Source organism: Chelonoidis abingdonii, chromosome 3 (assembly GCF_003597395.2).
Source record: "Chelonoidis abingdonii isolate Lonesome George chromosome 3, CheloAbing_2.0, whole genome shotgun sequence".
In the NCBI taxonomy this organism is placed as follows: domain Eukaryota; kingdom Metazoa; phylum Chordata; order Testudines; family Testudinidae; genus Chelonoidis; species Chelonoidis abingdonii.
Genome location: NC_133771.1, coordinates 191,755,506 through 191,771,504, shown reverse-complemented (window position 1 = coordinate 191,771,504; position 15,999 = coordinate 191,755,506). Strand labels below are relative to the sequence as shown.

General features: G+C 41.0%; 1 protein-coding gene across 11 annotated transcripts in view; it reads right to left on the bottom strand.

The window, feature by feature from the left end:
- Positions 1-15,999, bottom strand: part of FBXO11 (F-box protein 11) — a 183,798-nt gene that overhangs the window by 162,392 nt on the left and 5,407 nt on the right. For 2 of the 11 annotated variants that reach the window (XM_032772050.2, XM_075064413.1), the window contains one exon: positions 12,079-12,139. The exons of the other annotated variants lie outside the window; for them this stretch is intronic. The gene's annotated coding sequence lies outside the window, so the exon portion shown is untranslated. Of the gene's footprint in view, positions 1-12,078; positions 12,140-15,999 lie in introns of those variants that run through there. 11 annotated transcript variants of the gene reach the window in all.

Here is a 15,999-nt window from a genome sequence, read left to right as displayed (position 1 = left end):
CAGAGAGAAAAAACTTAAACAAGTCTTAAAAAGAAAACTTTATATAAAAAAGAAAGAAAAAAGACATAAAATATTCTCTGTATCAAGGTTGAAAATAATACAGGTTCAATTGCTTAAAAGAAAAATGAATAAACAGCCTTATTCAAAAAGAGACACAATTTAAACATTCCAGCAACTACACACATGTAAATACAAATAAAAAACAACAACAGCCTATTGTTTTTCTACCTTTGTACTCACAACTTGGAAACTAAAGATCAGAAGCTTGAAGACAGAAAAAATCTCCTCTCATAGCTGAGAGCCAGACAAAAGACACAGACCCAACATTCCCTCCCTGAGTTTTTGAAAAAATCCAGTTTCCTGATTGATCCTCTGGTCAGGTGTTTGGTTCCCTTTGTTAACCCTTTACAGGTGAAAGAAACATTAACCCTTAGCTATCTGTTTATGACAGCATCTCTGGGAGAAACCAGCACTGCATCTAGTTCCTGAGCTACCTCCACTTATTGCCCAGAGTGAAAATCTCTTAGAGACAGGTAAGTGGGAATGCCATTTGCAGATATTTTTAGACACGGAGATGGAGGCTCCAGAACACCTACCCTCAGTTAGGATATTCAGTGAGCTTCATTTAACTCTCCTCTACTTCTGTGTCTTTGGATTTGAGACAGCAAGCTGCCTCCTTCCAGTAGCAGGTAGTCTGGATATGTTGCTCCCCTCAGAGGCTGCAGGAAATACGTGCTACACATCTTTTCCAGCAGCATAATATTCAGCTTCAACTGCAGGGGAAGCATGTGGTAATAGATTATTCAACTCTTAAGCGGCTAGGCAGAATGACCTCCTACATCTCCCCTTCCACGCAGCAGCCGTGGCACTTCTTTGACACCATATACGGAAAAGATGAAAAGCAGAGGGGCAAACCAGGAATGACAAAAGGCTACAAGTAGGGAGGAGAGGGAGAAGAGAGAAATTATTATTAAAGGAATCCTGAAAACACTACTGTATTACATAACAAGCCTTTAAAAATTCATTAATGGAATCTGACATAGAAGGGTATCTCGAGGTTTTTGTGTGTGTCCCCGTTCCCCCCCTCTTTTTTTTTTTTTTTTTTTTTTTTTAAAAGTTTAGCAAAAAAAATTTACTATTCTGGCTGAGCCTTTCAAAGCTGCCAGAGGGACTTCGATACCCTATTCCTATAAGACACAATTTTCATTAACATTCATGTGAATTGGCTAGACGGTTCTCAAAATGTCAGTTTGTATCTTCACAGAAACAGAAAGGAAGGAGCTACAAGTTTAATGCTAACTTTCTGAATTGGGTGGCTGACATTTGAAAAATTTGACCCTGATGCTTAAGATGTCATGGTTACATAGATCAGCTTAATTTTATTTTTGTTTGATTAAAGTTTTTCATGAGTCTGAGGATAAGACCGCTCGGTATTGATATGAAAACAGCAAAAACAGTTACGCTAAATACAAGTTTCTATGCAAAAGTAGCAATTTATTTCACCAAGGAGAATGCAGTATGGTTACTCAAAAACGTATTATTTAAGCCATCATGACTGATCAGCAATATGTCCATTTAATCCATAAGATAAAGTACACAGTAGGCTTTAAAACTGCCACCCCTGCATACTGATCTGAGATTCCCTTTCAAGGTTTATACCCCTGAATCTGGTTATCAAAAGAAAAAAAACCCACCCAAACACACACACGAATCTAGGGCTAAAACGTATATAGCACTAAATAGTTTAGTTCAAAATTGTAACTCTACCACCATCTAAACATTACTATATATAGTTTTCTAGAGAGACTACAAGAAATCAAGACATTACTATTCTCCCCCATCCCTCTGCACCAGTAAAGATATCAGGAACTTCTGCATTAATACCCAATTTTATAACAGATACGGACAACCAGATTAACTGAAGATGATTACTGGATCAGCCTGCAAAAGGTAGCATCCACCAATCTACCACTTCAAAAAGACAAGAAAAAGTATATGAGGACACTCAAGCGACTGCCTTGTTCAGTTCAAGAAGGGAAGCATTCTCCTCTCTCATCCTAAGAAAGGGACCCTTCTCACTGAATAATTCTTGTTTATCTAGGGCATTGGCCTCCTTAATCCAGTTGTGACCTCAACAAGAAAAAAAAAACCTCTAGGAACTATTAAGCTTTTCTTCCTAGAACTCACACACATCAAAAGAAAATTAAAAAAATCAAACAACCCAAAACAAAACACGCACACTTCACGAATGAAAAAAACGCTTCATTTTCTAACTTTCAAAGTTCTCTTCAGACGTGTAGAATCATAGAAATATAGGACTTAAAGGGACCTTCACAGATCACCTATTCCAGACCCATGCACTGAGGCAGGACTAAGGATTATCTAAATCAGGGTAATCCGGCAGCAGGCCGCCAGACAGTTTGTTTACATTTGCACGGCTGCCCGCAGCTCCCAATTGCCGTGGTTCACCATTCCTGGCCAATGGGCACTGCGGGAAGTGGCAACCAGCACATCCCCACACCACTTCCCACAGCTCCCATTGGCCAGGAACAGCAAACCACAGCCACTGGGAGCTGCGGGAGCCATGCAAATATAAAACTGTCTGGCGGCCCGCCAGCAGATTACCCTGATGGGCCGCAGGTTGCTCACCATTGATCTAAGACCACCCCAGACAGGTATTTGTCTAACAAGTTCCTAAAAACCTCCTATGATGGAGATTCCATAATCTCCCCAGGTAATTTGTTCCAGTGCTTAACTACCCTTAATGTTAGGAATTTTTCCCTAATGTAACCTAAATCTCCCATGCAGCAATTTAAGCCCTTTAGTTCTTCTCTTTATCCACTTAGGATAGGACAACAATTTATCGTGCTCCTGTTTATAACAACTTGAAGACTTATCACCCTTCTTCAGATGAAACCCAATTTTTTCCCACTCTTTTCTTGTAGGTCATGTTTTCTAGACCTTTAATCATTTTTGTTGCTCTCCTCTGGACTTCCTCCAATTTTGTCCACAGCTTTCCTGAACTGGACACAATATTCCAGTTGAGACCTTATCAGTGCTGAGTAGAGTGGAAGAATTACTTCTTTTGTCTTTTTACAACACTCCTGCTAATACATCCCAGAATGTTTTACTTTTTTTGCAACAGTATTACATTGCTGACTCATATTTAGTTTGTGATCCACCAAAATCCCCAGATCCTTTTCTGCAGTAGTCCTTCTTAGGCAGTCAGTTCTCATTCTGTATTTGTGCAATTGATTATTCCTTCCTAAATGAAGTACTATGCATTTGCCCTTATACAATATCATCCTATTTATTTTAGACCATTTCTCCAGTTTGTCAAGATAATTTTTAATTTTAATCCTGTCCTCCAACACTTGTAACACCTCCATGCTTGGTACCATCTGCAAACTTTTATAAATGTACTCTCTATGCCATTATCCATATGCAAAGTTACCTTTGTGCACAAAGGAGAATGAGACAAACCTTATGATCAAGTGGAAACAGAAAACCATTTTGACAGGAACAAGCTTATTCACTATTTAACCTTTGGTGGGGTGGGGGGGTGGAGGGAAAAAAATCAACATAAATATGCCGGTGTAAGTTTTAAGTGAAGACCAAGACCAAGACAAAATGGCGGCAATTAGAAAGACAGTTTTAAGGGGAGGCACCTCTCAAGACATTCTCTTTTCTTCAGAAAGAAGCATTTGTTAACAGCATTTAACACCCAGTTGTATCCCAATGAGTTAAGAGCTTTGTGTACACCCAAAAGTTCTCAGTTTTAGCTTCTGAGCTGCTCTGAGGTCACTGTCTCCAGATGGGAACCCATGGAGCAACATTTGTTGTTGTTTCTCAAGGCCCCCCAATAGCTGACACTTAGTCATTCAAGTTTTTATATATTTTACCCTGAAAAGTGGCAAAAATGCTAGAACACTGCATTTTAAAGATTTGAATTCTCCTCCTCCCATGCATTGTTTAAGAGGGTGGTGAAGCACTGGAATGGGTAACCTAGGGAGATGGTGGAATTTCCATCCTTAGAGGTTTTTAAGGCCTGACTTCACAAAGCCCTGGCTGAGATAATTTAGTTGGGGTTGCTCCAGCTTTGAGCAGGCATTTGGACTAGATGATGACCTGAGGTCTCTTCCAACCCTAATCTTCTATGATTCTATGATCTGAAATTACCTCAGATTACCAGATCATGCAGACATCACGGGTACACCAGTGTGGAAAGCATCCATTCTGAAAACTGCTGCTACTTCACACACAACTACCTAAAAACATGCCATCAGGTTGCCAAACAGATTATCAGGTTTCCCCATGGTGAACTGTCAGTCAAAGCCTTGTTTGGGGGAAATGCAGAGAGATTGATCAAGGAAGAAGTTAGGCAGCTCCCCAAACTAAGGATTCCTGGGCCACTCCACGACTAACAAACTGACCTGGATTTTACAATCTTGTGAAGGATTGTGCCTGTCACGGACAGCGAAGGAAAGATGGACACGAGGTCAGACTCTCAAGGATATGAGACCAGAACCTGGAGAAGCTTTCTGCTAAAGCATTTGGAGTCTGGCATTTTTCAGGTCAGGCTACATGGTGTCAAAGTGACAAAATTCAACCTAAATGAAAGGAAGAAAAAGAGAATGTAAAAAACTCTTCTACTGTGGGAGACGAGAGTTCCTCACCCTCAAAGAAGCGGAGCAGACTAGTACAGGCTGGGGCTGAACAATCACAGAAAGAGGAGAGAGCATGAAAAAGATCCAGCCCAAAGAAGAAACAAGGGGGAAAAAAGCAGCAACAGCATAGAAGAATAAACTCCATTAAAAGCTGCAGTAAGGAGCCTCACAAACAGAAAGTGAGAGGCCATCTCCACAGGGACACAGAGAGAGCATGGGACAAAAGCACAAAAAAAAAGGGGGAGAGAAGGAACAAGGAGGATGGAGCTGATAATTATAGACTCATAGACTTTAAGGTCAGAAGGGACCAATATTATCATCTAGTCTGACCTCCTGCACAAAGCAGGCCACAGAATCCTACCCATCCCCTTCTATAACAATATCTCCAACAATGGAGGCAGGATTCCACTCATACAGTTCCTACCCTTCAGTTACCAGAATGCAACAGGACATGTTGTAAGAGGAACTCACTAAAAGTGAAGGATTTTCCAGGGAAGTCATTCTTGAGTTCTCCTGTAAAGCATTCTAAGCCTAGTGTGAGCTGACAGATTGTAGTGTGAGCAGAGAGGCACTAATAGGGGAAGAGGATGGCTCTGCTGAGCAGGTGGGAAGTGACTGTCTAGGACAGGAGTGGCCAACCTGAGCTGGAGAAGGAGCCAGAATTTACCAACGTACATTGCCAAAGAGCCAGAGTAAAACATCAGCAGCCTCCCATCAGCTCCCCCACCCTGCTCGCAGTGCCTCCCACCCACCAGCGCCTCCCCCTCCCTCCTGATCTTCTGTTTCGTGGCATGCAGGAGGCTCTGGGGGAAGTGGGGAGGAATGAGGGAATGGCAAGCTCTGGGGAGAGGGCGGGAAGGGGCGGAGTAGGGGCAGGGCCTGTGGCAGAGCCCTGGGTTGAGCAGTGAGCACCCCTCAGCACACTGGAAAGTTGGCACCTGTAGTTCTAGCCCTGGAGTCAGTGCCTACGCAAGGAACCTCATATTAACTTCTGAAGAGCCGCATGTGGCTCCGGAGCCATAGGTTGGCCACCCCTGGTCTAAGGCTACACTGTGCTCTCTGTTCTGAGCTAGGAACAGCACAGAGGAAAGTCTGAGGCAGGAATGAGGAATGGAGGTAGCACTCTCACCAGCTAGCCTCCCACCCACTCAGCACTGCTGTTCTTAGATGCAGGAGGCCAGTATTACATTTTTTTAAAAAGCTGCTGCCAGCATCCCAGGAAATTGGCTGTGACCAAATTTTTGTAAAAACTGGGCTAGTTACAACCAAAACAGGACTGTTGCCAGCAATCAGTCATTGCTAACTGATCCAGAGGAAGCAGGGTCTCATGGTCAAAACATGCAGTCTGAAGTCAGGAGATCCAAGTTTTACTTCTGAGGGCCCCAAATTTCATGTATGATCTTGGGCAAATGCTGTAACCAAAGTAACTGAACAGAAGGAGATTATGAGAAGTGACATCTTAAATTTCTGGACTGCTTGCCAATACACTTGGAAGCAATCATTTATCAAAGATGTTTCTATCACATATTGTAGATTTTTAAAATATGCTTTTTAAAGCATTTTATCTGTTCAAATTGTATTTGTTACAGTCAAAATATTGATAACCAAATAAACGCCAAAAAGAAAGGTTCACATTCAGGCTGAAATAATATTTTCCTCTGTTGAAGAGTTACTTGCAGCAGGCAAGTGACAAAATGGAATTTTGCACAGTAACTTCACACCAAGTTTAAATTAAAGTTATTTTCGAAATTATGTGGGATGGAGAGTGATGGTGGGTTGTTTAAAAATGCCATATTGTAGGGTCAGGGGGTCCAATCTTTTCAGCCTCAGGACCAAACTCTCTAATTCACAAAGGCCACAATCAATACTTTGAGACAGATTCTTAGACATGCCAGAGGAAGGAAAAACCATCCACACCCTGTTGAGAATTCCCCCAGCAGACATGGAGTCAGCATACTCATCTTCAACCCACCCACCCCACCACCTCTTGTGCAAGGGACATGTGTCAGGATGAGAAGAGAAAATAGATGGATTTTGCTGTACTCCAGCTATCCTCAAATGGCATAAGTTCCCTAGGCGACCATTACCAGTTGGTACAAGCCAGAGTGCCACCTAAACTGTTCTAACCTGGCTGCAGCAGGGAGCCAATTGCTTTACACATTTGTTTGCTGGACAGCAGTCGCATACTGGAGATCAGGAAACCGAGTTCTATCCCTGGCTCTAATAAAAGAGTACACTGGACAGAGAAAGGATAAACTAAGCACATTCTATCTGAAAAGCCTATGGGTGAGTAGCTATGATTTAAGCCTACCATGGCTTAAATCTTGGAATCTATTCCTGACATTTTGCTTGCAATGACCTTGTGTCACCTTTAATTGGAACATTTCTTTTCAGTTATGAAGAAAGTGAAAACCGCAACACTGACAAATATCATTCATTTATAACCAATTCTGTATTAATCACCTTAAGATACGAAAAGCACAGATCATAGAGCATTTTAGATTTCTTCCAAAAGTTGTCTGAAACAAGGTGAGACAATACAGTAAAAAGATGTAAAGGGGTCATTTATTAACACTTACTGTTTTTTCTGAATCTAACCCAACTTCTATCAAACGATCAACAAAAATCCTAGAAGTATTCAAAGTATACCTTCTATACTTAGGTTTCTTTAAAAAAAAAAAAAAAAAAAAAAAAAAAGTTTAAAGCTCCTGTTAAAGTGAAAACTTCTTATGCAACCTTAACTATGGAATGGACCTAAGCAACTCCATAATAAGGCATGAAATGAAGAAAAGTTAGATCACCCACTGCAATATTAACTTAGGCAGCATACATAAACTTCCTATTAAATGTTCAATATATTTTCACTGGTCATTGTATATTTTATGATATCCAGGACCGGTGCTAGGGTTTCTCGCGCCCTAGGCGCACGGCCATTTCGCCGCCCCCCGTGCTGATCCTGTGGCTCCGGTGGAGCTGCCGCAGTCATGCCTGCGGGCGGTCCACCGGAGCTGCGCGAGCAGCCGACCGTCCGCAGGCATGACTGCGGCAGCTCCACTGGAGCCGCGGACCAACGGACCCTCCACAGGCATGCCTGCGACAGGTCAACAGGAGCTGCCTGCCGCTGCCCCTGGCAAGATGAGCCCCCCTGAATAATCCTGGCGCCCTAGGCGCCCGGACATTTCGCTGCCCCCGGGCGTGGGTCTCGCGGCTCTGGTGGAGCTCCCGCAGGCATGCCTGCGACAGGTCAACTGGAGCCGCCTGCCGCCCCCCCCCCGGCAAAATGCCGCCCCCCGAATAATCCTGGCGCTCTAGGCAATTGCCTAGGCTGCCTAAACAGTAGCGCCGGCCCTGGTGATATCCATTAACATAATGGTGAACATTGGTATAGTATGACCAAGCTCACTTCACTGTAGAAAACTTGAGTGAAATTCTCAATTTGTTTTGTTTTTTGCTTTAAAAAAAATAAAAAATTAAGTGTGCAGAAGGTGCTTCAAGGTAAAAAAAATTATTTGTAGTTAATAATTTACTTCTGACAGATTTCTGCGCCGATCCGGGGGTATAAAATTCATATGGCCCGCATATTTTTGTGTCCCCCCCCCCCCGCACAGAAAAACGCTAAAGAAATCTGCAGGGGGGGCACGCATCTCTTTCCCAGCAGCACATCTGTTCCAGAGTGCCTGGAGCAGCTTCAGAGATGCAAATCATTGCAGGGAAAGGGGGGCTCAGCATGCATGCCTGCAGGGGAGACGCTGATCACCATCAGGGTGCAGGCCAACAAGCCTCTTGATACTGCGGCTCAAAGGGCGTGGAGGAGGGTAGGTCTTTTTGTTATGCAGAAGTGTAGCAGCCTGCTTGCCTACTAAAATGTAACTTCTTATGAATTGGAAAAAAAATTAAATATTAGTATCATGTTACTGAAAAAAACTGTAATGAAAGCAATTTTTTTTTTTTTTTTTAACAAAAACTAACACCCACATTTTGTTAATGTTGCTCTCTCATTCTCATAGGCAGAAATGTAGCAACCTGTCTGCATAGTAACATTGTTAGTTATTCTATTGTTAGTTAACTATTCCCATTCTCAGCCAATTCCCCCAGGAGCATAAAAACCTGTAGAAGCTTTAAGGCCCCTATATTGCCAGAGAGATGTAAAGCCTTATAAACGACAATAAGGGAATCAGCTAGGAAGATCTATGCACCTTCTCACTTTTTTCCTGTGCCAAAGTGGTACAGTGGGGGTAGATTTTTACTTACCCATTTAAAAAAAAAAAAAAAAGAGACTTTTGAGGGCAAATAAAACTTTTACCAAGCACTCAATAAAATGTCAGGACAATCAGAAACAAGTACTTCCCAGCTAGTCTGAGCAATTTAAAATGACATTCTATTTTTTTTTTCCCTGTTTGGTGTTCCGCAATGTAATTTAAATGAAAATCCAGGATAATAAGTTGAATGCAGGGTATCAGTTACAAAGCATTTGTAAGTTAACTTTCATGTGTTTAGGAAATTCTGAATAGTTATTGTGACTTTTTTCTGTATTGTAGTTTAAATAATTTACCAAAACAATTGACACTGGTGTGATTATGTTGCATTATTTTTACAAATAAAATTTGCATAATTTTTAGGCACAGAATTCCCCCAGGAGTAATAATGATGTTAATACGTATTTAATTCCAATTAAGATTAGATATTCAAACTTCATTTAGGAGACTGACTTGGACGGGATGAGTTCTCAACCACTGTTGCTGCTAAATGCATGGATTAAACAGCATTTCTCAAATGAGCCACCAGGGGCTTTTCTTGCAGCCACAGCCTCCTCCACTGTGCGGGAGGATGGAAGTAGCGGCCCCTCCCCCTCTCTGTTGCTCCAGGATGCACTGACTTGATGTTGGGTTGCTGGGGCTGACAGCAGGGTTTGGGCTCTGCCCCACTCTAGAGACACCTAAGGCATAACACTGGAGATCTACATTCCTTGGAAGACTACAGTAAGAATGTGCAAAGTCTGAAGTTTTAATATGATGCTTAAATTGCAGACACAAAAACAATACTCACAATCACTTGCCCGTGCTCAGATAACTGGATAACACTGAATTATAACAAGCTTTCCAAAGAATGTTACTGTTGAACTCAGAATAAACATGAAAAATTTGAGGAGAAGATAAGCTTTCCTTAAACAATAAAAATAAAAAAAGAAAGAACGAAAGAAACTGGGAAAAGTCCCTCTTCAGCCATAACTATAGGACCACTATTCAACCAACCAGCTGTACTCACAGTGCTAATGTGATATGAAAAAAACAAAAAATTAACATGGGAAGTTTCTTCCCCTAAGACTCTCACAGTTTAATCACTGATGTGTGGAGATTTGACTACATGAAGAGACATTTTCCATTATTTAGCTATTTAAGTAATACATGCTTTGTCATTTAAAAAGCTGACCTGTTAGGACAGTTTGCTTCATCAACAGCTACTGAGATCTTTACTTTATAAAATTCAGATTTTACTTTAAAAAAAGCTTTAGTTAAATGTACAGTAAATGAATAAGCAATTGAAGAGACGGGAAATCGGCTGTTTTGACAGTGTGTGTCATTTAAGGGCCGATCCAAATATCACTGTAATCATTGGGACTCTTTCACCTGACTTGAATGGACTTTTGATTAGGCCATAAATGCATTATTTCCATTTTCATGACAACTATCTAAGTTTTCATACTTTGCTCATCACCTTTGAAAATGAGAGCATAAATATATTTACACGTTGTCTTAGTCATAGCATTTTTTTTAATACACATAAAACTGCTGACTTTTTATACTTTATTAGTAAGCACATTCTAAAAGAAACTGATGTGAAAACAGTTTGTTTATATAGGTAAAAAGTCTTTCAAGACAACATGAAATAACCAACAATAATTAATGTATAGAATTCTAAAAATCTACTGATAAGCCCTCTCTAAGTACAAGAATTTATTAATGGAAAACACAAAGAGTTGAAACATCATTCCCATAGGATGACACTCAATGAGAAGCCTGACCAAAAACCAAAACAAACAAAAAAAAAAAAAAAAGAGAGAGATTTTATTCCAGGTACTTTAAAACATATTATGGTTCTTTTGGGTGAAGAGGGGAAGTGAATTTCTAACTCAAGGACTATCCACTAAGAATGTGCTAGTTCCAGTTTCCAGCCACTCAAAGCTACAGACCGGGGATCGGCAACCTTTGGCACGCAGCCCATCACAGCAATCCGCCGGCGGGCCACAAGATGTTTTGTTTACATTGACTGCCTGCAGACATGGCCCCCGACAGCTCCCAGCACATCCCCGAGGCCTGCACTGCTTCCCGCAGCTCCCGTTGGCTGGGAACGGTGAACCTCGGTCACTGGTAGCTGCGGGGGGCTGTGCCCACAGATGGTCAACGTAAAGAAAACATCTTGCGGCCCACCAGCGGATACTGGGATGGGCCACGTGACAAAGGTTGCTCACCCCTGCAACAGACTATGGGTAAACCATCTCAGCAGTTATGGAAGTACATATAAAGGCAGTTTCCGAAGCAAAGACCAAACCATTTATGACTTTATAGGTCAATAAACACCTGAGTTTCTTCCAGAAGCAAGCCTGAAATTACTAGACTTCAGCAACAGATGGAATACGCTCCCTATGACTGGCACCTCTGAGGAAGTTTGCAGATGCACACTGCACTAGTTATGGCTTTTGAGCTGTTATCAAGAGTAGTCCCACATAGCATTAAGTGCCCATATCCAATCTGGAGACAATTAAGACATGGGAAACTGTGGAGTGGTCCACATCTTAGAGAAAAGATCATAAGCGCACAAACAGATCATTTAGGGTGAGAAGCTTCTTCACTACCATGAACTGAAAATCCAGGGCAATCCCAAATTGTGAATTGTCTGATCTACACACAGAAGAGAAAACACCCCAGCAACCCCTTCCAGATGCTTTCCTCCACAAACCAGAATCACTCTCATTTTGTCTGGCTAGAGCTTCTGTCAGGATGTTCTATTCTAGAACTTATCTCAACTAGACACTGGCTAGTGGGAGAATACGACGTCTGAGTCAGATGCAGAGTCACACATCACACATATACTGAATGCTACATAACCAAGATTGTCCAACTATATCCGTTTGCTACCACATATACATGTTATAAAGGGGTGATAGAATAGAATTCGCAAAACAGAGCCCTTGGGACAAATGAGTCATTATTTAATGTTATGATGTGGGATCATCCCATGGGGAACAAACACTGAAATGTGACCCTGCCTATGCTAAACATGGTCAGCAAGCAAGTCAACAAAGCCTCATAGTCAATGGTATCAAAGAATACTGGTAAGTGTAAAACAAAAACAATGGACCTCACTTGCACAGTTTCCATACAGTATTTAGTTAAAAGCTGATTTCCCTCACCTATCAGCTTGAAGACTTCAAATGAGGCCAAAGTTTCCTCCCAACAATCTTCTCTATAAACCTATCCAGAAAGAGAAAGGTTAGAGATGAGGTGCTGGTTGGCAAGAACACCAATGTCAAGAGACGGTTTCTTGAGCAAAAGTCTAGTCACTACACAAGAGAAGCTGGTACCTGGCTCTCTAGGACAGAGGTGCTAATAATCTCAAACAACAGTGAACCCAATCCCTCACTATAGCTAGATTTTAATCAGCCAGAAACAGAGAAGTCCAGTTTATGAATTATAGGCAAAACCTAATTTTTTTTTGTTTTGTTTGTTTTAAAAGAGTATAGGCAGTACATTTAGCATTACAAGGATCCAAACTTGCCAAAAACTCTCAGAAGACAAATTGTCTTCTCCAGGTTCCACACTCAGAAGCAGCTCAAAATCAGCAAGATTTGCCCACCTGAAAATAAATTCAATGGTTTCGGTCTTCACCAACAGTAAAAGTGAAAAGAGAAAGATGTTCCTTTCCATTATCCACTAGAACTATCATCATAAAAATTAGTTTTTGCTACTCTGGATACAACTGCCACATTTCATCTGGTGCAGGGCATGCACGAAGCACAGTGACACGAGGATTACATATTAAGAAGAAACTGAAGAGACACTGTTTGAATGGCCAAGGACAAAATACAATCATGATAACCAACAGAAAAGAACATAAGCTGTATATAGTCTCCCACAGAGAGCACTGAAATGCACGTAGGCCCATTAATTCTGTAGACAAGCCAATTAAATGCATTCTCCACCCCAACAGTAGTAAAAGTGGCCACAAACTTCAAACTGCAAGTGAATGAAAGATGACAAAAGTGTAATCGTCGTCCCTACCCAGCATATGCACCCCAAGCTGAGAACCAGAAAACGTGCACTTTAGAGAGCAGAGTACACGCTTCCCTGCAAATGAAACCAGCCACTTGGAATACACGTACAATAGACATGATGACCATGAAATCCCTCTTCTTTTCTTACCCTATATGTTGAAGTCACCCAAGACATCAAGCTCTGCTGACTCCAATATCAGAGATGAGACCTCAGTCAATCTGGGCAAATACTGCCTCCCGTCTCATCTATATTTCCGTCGATAAAGCAGATGCATGGATCAGACAAATGAAGTTGGGAGCCTCTTCGATAACACTTATGGATGATAACAGCCTTATTAACTACCAACTTTGCAGTCAGCAATATGAATCAAAGCATATATCATATGAGCTAATACCTCATACGGAAACAGCTAGACTTGATGGATAATAAATCCATGCCTGGAAAAGTGTGTCTTCCATCCTAGTCTCCCCATTAGGGATATAAAAGGTTAAATGGTAAGCATTAGGCTTACCTTTAACCGATGTTAACCATCCGGAGGGACCCCAGCCCAGCAGCACCAAGCTACGGAAAGAAGTAAGATTTAGTAACAACTGGTTCCTATATCACAAGTTTAAAATACTTATATTCAGACTGCACACTTAATGTTTGTTAGCTTGCTTTAATAAAACAAAATTTTAAAAGTCTCCTTTTAAAAAATTTTGTAAAAAATGCTACATTTTAAAACTATACAAAGCAATGTTTCAGAGGTTATTTAACCTATTGTTTTCTCTGATATTCACAGGAGACTAATTTCACTGATCAGTAAAGAACTAAAACAAAGATGTCTGAGCTATGTACCGATCATATATGCAAGTAACAAACTCACCAGACATATTTATACCACTACATACACCACTCAAACTACCAATGGAGATTTTAAGCTAAAAACTAGCCAAAGTATAACAATTATGAGCAGGACCGGCGCTAGAGTTTTTAGCGCCCTAGGCACACGGCCATTTCGCCGCCCCTGCAGCTCCCACAGCCATTTCTACGGAGGGTCCGTTGGTCCACAGCTCCGCTGGTGCTGCCACAGCCGTGCCTGCGGGAGGTCCACCGGAGCTGCGTGGGACCAGCAGACCATCCGCAGGCACGACTGCAGGAGGTCCACCAGAGCCGTCTGCCGCCCCCCCTCGGCAAAATGCCGCCCCCTGAAAATCTTGGCGCCCTAGGCGATTGCCTAGTTTGCCTCAATGGAAGCACCAGCCCTGATTACGAGACAAGTGTAACAAACAATGTCAAAAGATTAAGTAATGACAATATCAAACTTTTACTCTACAATACCTATTCCAAAACAAAATATATTTTTCCTATTAACATGTATATCTTAGTCTCTGCCCTGACTGTGGATCTGTAGTCAACATACATCATATGTTACTGAATTATTTTTCCTACATCAAATATATTTGGCTTTGTTTCTTATTAAAAAAAGTAAAATAAAAAGCAATCACATAACAAAATTTAGCAATGTTACAGAAATCTATTTGCTTGTTTCTGTATATATAACATAGATTCATAGACTCTTGGAATGGAAGGGACCTCGAGAGGTCATCGAGTCCAGTCCCCTGCCCTCATGGAAGGACCAAATACTGTCTAGACCATCCCTGATAGACATTCATCTAATCTACTCTTAAATATCTCCAAAGATGGAGATTCCACAACCTCCCTAGGCAGTTTATTCCAATGTTTAACCACTCTGATAGTTAGGAACTTTTTCCTAATGTCCAACCTAAACCTCCCTTGCTGCAGTTTAAGCCCACTGCTTCTTGTTCTATCCTTAGAGGCTAAGATGAACAAGTTTTCTCCCACCTCCTTATGACACCCTTTTAGATACATAGATTTCTCTCTTTTAATCTATAAAAAAGGAAATTTAAGCAACTATGAAAAATAAAAGCTTTTGTAAGCCAGAATCAAAATAAGTAAGGTTTGGGATTACACACACACAAAATAAAAATAAAACCACGTGCACACACAAAATGAGAGAGACTGGGAACCCTGTGTGTTGGCATAAGAGACCCAACTATTCTCAAATCATGGGAAATGTCTTTGTGGCCACTAGATGAGGGATAATGTCTTGATATGGACAATGGACAAACTTGCCTTTGACTTTTCAACAACAGCGTGCCAGTATTTTTACTAACTTAGGCATCAAAACTTGCATCCCACAAATTCACAATACAGAATTTGGGCCCAAAGCAGTACTGCAGAACCGAGTGTATAACTTTCACTAATTTTATTTAAGATACTTTTTCAAAATTTCCCTTTAGAGGAACAAGGAATACAGATCCCTGTATAAACAAATCACCTTTTCTTAGCCAGATGTGATTTTTAAGAAACATGAAAAACTAACATTAAATTTCTTTCTACCTCTAGTATTTCTCTCCATCTCGAAGCTGATCTATACACAAACTGAAACTGATTCAGTTATTTTGGTGCAAGTTTGTGTGTGGACACTCTTATTTCACAATAAAAGTGACTGAACTGACTTTAACCACTTTTATTCCAAAATAAGAGTGTTCACACAAACACCAAAATAAAATCAATTTTAACACACACGTTTTGTTATGCCAATGTTATTGGTTCTACACCATTTAATTTTTTATTATTATCATCAGTTAACTGGAAGAAAATATGAAATCATCACTGGTAAAGATACAGGTAGAAATCAAAAATCAAACAAACTTGCAAGGTATACTTTCAGTTCACAATATAGGATCCTCAATTCCGTTAAGAACTTGGTTCTGGACATAACCCCTGGGCTTCAATGGGATTACACCCAGTAGCATATGCAGGACTAGGACACAAAGAATGAATGAATATATATAAACAGCTGCTTTTTGCAAACAAGGGCAAAAAATACGTATCATAGATTCATAGACTCTAGAACTGGAAGGGATCTCGAGAGGTCATCGAGTCCAGTCCCCTGCCCTCATGGCAAGACCAAATACTGTCTAGACCATCCCTGATAGACATTTATCTAACCTACTCTTAAATATCTCCAGAGATGGAGATTTCACAACCTC